Source organism: Zea mays, chromosome 4, assembly GCF_902167145.1.
Source record: "Zea mays cultivar B73 chromosome 4, Zm-B73-REFERENCE-NAM-5.0, whole genome shotgun sequence".
Classification (NCBI taxonomy): Eukaryota; Viridiplantae; Streptophyta; class Magnoliopsida; order Poales; family Poaceae; genus Zea; species Zea mays.
In genome coordinates this window covers 185618681-185624680 of record NC_050099.1, presented here as the reverse complement: position 1 = coordinate 185624680, position 6000 = coordinate 185618681, and positions in this window count along the sequence as shown.

Here is a 6000-nt window from a genome sequence, read left to right as displayed (position 1 = left end):
GCATTCCTGATGTCCCCGCAGCCACTGCGACCGGCGGAGGCCCGTCGCCAACTGCCGCGCTGGGGGCTGAGGATCCTGTGAGGGTGGCGGCGGAGCCGACAGCGGAGGGTCCCGCGACGGCCGGGTCTTCGCAGGTGGCGTAGTCGGTGTGGGTAGTTAGGGAATTTTGGATATGTTGCTGAATCTTGGTTGTTGCGCAGGTTCAAGATTTTGGGCCTGCGCACGCAACCGCTACTACTAATTTTTTGGCGGCTTCGACCGTGGATGATGGTAATAAATCGGATGGGTCTGCATCTAAGTTTTCTGATTTTGGTGACTCTGGGAGCTCGGTTGAGTGGACTGAGGAGTCGTCGGATGAGGACTTGGACTACTTTGCGGCCTTGGATGTGGCAGCGGCGGAGGCTTCGCCGCAAGCTGTGGATGCTGAAGTTGTGCCTGGTCCGAGTATTGGGCGTAGGCGGCGAAGGGCAGTTGCGAAGCGGAGAGTGAGTGGGGCGGACGGCGGTCGGCTTCGTGTGAGTAGGGCTGGCAGGCAGGAACTGTTGTCTTTGCCGGCCGCTGTGAGTGCGGGCGAGGGGGAGTTGCGAAGTCTTTTCGCGGGTGAGGAGCTTAGGATAATGTTATTTAACTATAGGGAGATGGGAATTATCCCGAAGGTTGAGCCGATGTAAAGTGTGATGCCCTCGCTTGTACATGTGTAATGGCTTGTATGATGAGGTTGTGTGCCTTCGCACACTCGGTTATGTTCGCGAAGGCGTTACGTACGTGGTCTGGTGTATTTGTTATGTTGGTCTGGTGCGCATGTAGTCGGTTTTTGTGCGGACAGTTTGGTGTAGTCGTTTTCGCACTTGTTAAGCTTTGTCCGGTTGTACCCTTAAGCAATTGTTGCACGGATAGTCTTTGCGGAAGACTTTGATTCGTCGCACTTGTCGCGCTATCCCTGCTGCACCCTTAGGCGACTTCTGCGCGGATAGTCTTTGCGGAAGACTACGATTTTTCGCACTTATTGTGCTAGTCCGGCTGCACCCTTAGGCGACTTCTGCACGGATAGTCTTCGCGGAAGACTACGATTTTTCGCACTTATTATGCTAGTCCGGCTGCACCCTTAGGCGACTTCTGCACGGATAGTCTTCGCGGAAGACTACGATTGTTCGCACTTATTGTGCTAGTCCGGCTGCACCCTTAGGCGACTTCTGCACGGATAGTCTTCGCGGAAGACTACGATTTTTTGCACTTATTGTGCTAGTCCGACTGCACCCTTAGGCGGCTTCTGCACGAATAGTCTTCGCGGAAGACTACGATTTTTCGCACTTATTGTGCTAGTCCGGCTGCACCCTTAGGCGACTTCTGCACGGATAGTCTTCGCACTTGTGCGCAGAGTTGTTGCACGCGAGGGTGGCTAGCGCTGAGCCTCGCGGTGACTTTGTTTTGGTCGAATGTCGAAGACCGTCGGCACGGTCTTTTTTCGCCGCAGGTTTTTGCGGGGGATTTTTCACTTGTATATTACATGACTCCGCCTCGTTAAAAACCCCACCCCCGGGAGGAAAAGAGTGCAGGCCAGAATAAAATTGTTTTCACGAATTACAAGGGCGAATCGGCCCTGATGAGTCAAACAAAAAATTTGCGGAGATTGTCGATGTTCCAGGAGTGCTCCAGGTCTTCGCCGTTTGGCGTTGCGAGCCTATAAGCGCTAGGGGAAGCCTTCGTCTTGACGATGAAAGGGCCCTCCCACTTGGGCTCCAGCTTGCCCCTGGATTCTGTCCGAGCTGTTCGGACGAGTACGAGGTCCCCTTCGCTGAATTCCCTCGGGATGACTGTGTGGTCGCGCCATGCTTTTGTCTGGGCTTGGTATTTATTGAGAGCCTGTAGGGCGAAGACTCGGTCTCCATCAATGAGATCCTTCGAAGTGGGCTCGTCCACGTCGGGGACGGCTGACGGAACTGTTCGCGGGGACCCATGTTTTATTTCTTGTGGGGTCATGGCCTCTGATCCATATAGGAGGCGGAAAGGGGTGAACCCGGTCGCCCTGCACTCAGTTGTGTTTAGCGCCCAGACCGCCTCAGGTAGCAAATCGGCCCACTTGCCCTTTTTTTCGTCGAGGAGCATCTTTTTGACAGCTGTGAAAAATTTTCCATTGGCGTGTTCCACAACTCCATTGGACTGGGGGTGATATACTGAGGCGAAGGCAAGCCTGGTGCCAATGGAGAAGCAAAAATCCTTGAAGTCTTGGCTGTCGAACTGCTTGCCGTTGTCGACTGTTAGTTCGGACGGTACTCCGAAGCGGCAAACAATGTTTTGCCAAAAGAATTTCTGTGCAGTCTTTGATGTTATTGTCGAAACAGCCCTCGCCTCGATCCATTTGGTGAAGTATTCGACAGCGACGAAGGCGAACTTAAGGTTCCCCTGAGCCATGGGCAGGGGCCCGACGATGTCTAGGCCCCAGCGCTGGAGAGGCCATGTGTGGGCGATCAGTTTTGTGAATTGCGAGGGGCTGCCTGAACGAGGAGAAAACTTCTGGCAGGCTTCACAGGACCTTGCGACCCGATTTGCGGCGCAGATCATTGCGGGCCAGTAGAAACCTTGGCGGATCACCTTTGCGGCTAGGGCCCTCGGCCCTGCGTGAGAGCCGCAAGTACCACTGTGGACTTCGCGCAGGATTTGGACGCCTTCGGTCTCGGTGACACATTTAAGCATTGGCTGACTGACCCCTTTCTTGTAGAGTTGGCCCTCAATCAGTGCGAAGTCCCGGCTTCGATGTTTGAGGCACTTGGCCTCGTTGATGTCGGTTGGGTGGTAGTACCCCTATAGGAACAGGGTTATTGGTACCCGCCAGTCTTCGGTCATGATAAGTGTTGGGGGCCTTCGGCTCCGAAGGTCCTCAAAAACAAGATTTAACAGTGTTTCTGGAGTATAATGTGTGAACAGGTATCTTTGGACCCGAATCAGTACCACAGTGGGAGAAGCTCAAAGAATACGAAGGTTGATACAGCGCCGAAGGAGTGAGCAGGAAAGCTTCGGCGTGACTGCAGAAAAGGAAACCGACTTAAAGATGAAAAGGCTATTTAAACCTCGGTGGATTACTATAGAACTACTACCAAATGTAAAGGGCATGGATGTAATTTTATATGGGTTGTGTTCCGTGCCTATAAATAGGTGAACAGTACCCCCGTACTGTTCACGCTGACTTGGCATTTGCTTTTTGCGTCACGCTTGTACTTTTACTTCCTTCCAAGCTAAAGGTACATCTGTAACTTGATGTCGTTTTTATTCTTCAATAATAATAATACAGAAATGAATTGATAACAACATATAATTGCCTACATTTTACTTCATATTCCATATTTCATATGCTTCTTCTTTTATTTAACATATACTGCGATGATGAAGGTATGTCTTTCATGACCTTCGTCTGAAGATCATTATATCCTAAGGGAAATAATGCTTCGAAGGACGAAGGGTATTAACATTTAACATCTTGTGTTGCCTTGTTCTTAATTCATAGTATTTGAGAACAAGTCCCCAACATTGGCGCCCACCTCCGGTGAACTCACTTCCATTTCTTGAGCTTTGAACACCTTCGGCAAGCATCACCTTCGTCATGCCGCCGAAAAAAGCTTCAGCAACAGGGGCTGGCACGCTGCAGCCGCTGGACCCCAATCAAGACGTCCTTTCTCTTAGAGAGGCTCGAAGCCAGAAGAGGAAGGCTGTCAGTCCAACACCTCCGGAGGATGATCTAGATCAGGAAATTCAAAATCTGGAGATCCTTCAGCAGCAGGTCCAACGCAAGAAGGAGAAGATGGCTCGTCTAGCTGATCTTCAGAGACAGATAGATGAAGCTTCTGAAGAGGTTCGTCATCTTGTTCAAGATGATCAAAGCCGAAGGCCTCCACGCAGAGAGCTTCATCAGGAAGGCTTCCACAATGAGGATGACTGGTATGAAGATTTCCATCATGGAAACTTTGCTTTTGATGATGCTTCTCCTCTCTCAACAGAATTGCAGGCTACACCTTGGCCACAGACTTACAAGCCACCTCAGCTTCCCATATATGACGGTCACTCAGACCCTAAGCAATTCCTAATGAGCTATGAAGCAACTATATCTTCGTACGGTGGCAATACGGCAGTCATGGCAAAATCCTTTGTCATGGCCGTCAGGAGTGTTGCTTAGACTTGGTACTCTTCTCTTCGGCCAGGGACAATCACTTCTTGGCAGAAATTGAAGGATATGCTGATAACTAGCTTTCAAGGGTTTCAGACGAAGCCGGTCACCGCTCAGGCTCTCTTCCAGTGTACCCAAGACCATGAAGAGTACCTTCAGGCGTATGTCCGAAGGTTTCTGCGTCTGAGGGCACAGGCGCCGACAGTGCCCAATGAGATTGTCATTGAGGCCATGATCAAGGGGCTTCGGCCGGGGCCATCAGCGCAGTATTTTGCCAGGAAGCCACCACAAACGCTGGAGAAGCTGCTCCAGAAGATGGACAAATATATTCGAGCTGACAATGATTTTCGTCAAAGAAGGGAGGAGGCTTTCAGGTTTTCTGAAATGACCAGGGGCTTCGGAGGAAGATTCTATCCAAGGCATGTCAGGTCAATTCACAACTCTACTCAAAATGATGATAAGGGGAGTCAGCAGCAAAGGCCACAGTACTCCTCACAGGCTTTGGGGCAACAGCAAAGCTCCTTCCGACCGCCAGCTCCAAGAGGCAGAGGCGCCAGGGGCTTCGGCGAAAGATTTGGGGATCAACCCAGGAGAATATTTTGTTTGTTTTGTGGAGAAAACAAGGGCCATACAACTAGGATGTGTCATGTTACCATCCAAAAGCAAAAGGAGATAGCCGAAGCTGCAACACAACAGGGTCAGCCGAAGTAGGTCATGCACACTGCTTCGTATCATTCGCCTTACATCCCAGAATATGTAGGTAATCACCCTGCAGTTTCTGTTGCTTCGGCGAGCCAACCTCAAACTTCCTGGCAACAGCCTCCGCCCCCACCACCACCACTGCAACAAGGCCAGCAGCCAGAAGGGGGCCAATATGAGCAACGTCAAAGGGACTTCAGAGAACAATCCGAAGCTCGTACAGTCAATAGCACTGTGCCAGAGTCGAAGCACATCTATTAACAAATATCCTACCCTGACAGCAGTCTTTTCCATTCAGTTTTATTTTCTGTGTAATAAAGGACACCTTTTAAATTTCAAGTAATAGTTTTGTTGTTTGTCACAAGGTAAACATATCTTCTACACAGGCTTAAGTTGCTGGAACTTGAGAATTTGCAATAGCAAGGAGGACCTTCGGATTATTAAATTTATTTAAAAAAATATACGATATGAATTCTTCGAAACAACAAAAAGTCGTTCCAAAAGGAGCGCAGTGTAAGTTTTTTGCTCCAAAGTCGTTCCTAAGGGAATGCAGAGCTTACAGCGAAAAGTCAACGCTGATTCCGCCGAAAGTAAAAGGCGAAGAAGCTCCAAAGACGTTCCTAAGGGAATGCAGAGCTTACAGCGAAAAGTCAACGCTGATTCCGCTGAAGTAAAAGGCGAAGAAGCTCCTAAGGGAGGCTTACAGCGAAAAATCAACGCTGATTCAAAAAAGGATTATGTATTTTATCGCACGAATGTGCGTGTACCTTCGGAATGAATACCATCTCACATAGCATAACATCATCACATCATTTTGCATAACATAAGCATCATACATCATGCTGCATATGGCACAAGAAGGGGGCATAATATCGATCTTCGGGAAAATGCTTTGAAAAAGGGCAAATCATGCTAAGTCACAAGGAGAAACAATATTGATCTTCAGAGTATAGCTTCGGAAAATATTTTCACGAAGCTTGGATATTTTTCATCAGAACACTTTGGATATTGTTATGATAAATGACAATCCTTCTTCACGAAGCATGAAAAGAAGGGAAGGTGTTTTTTCGTCGAAGACTCAAAAACGGTATGTGTTTAAAATTTCATGCATCGTAAAGAATTAAACCATAAAAAACAAGTAT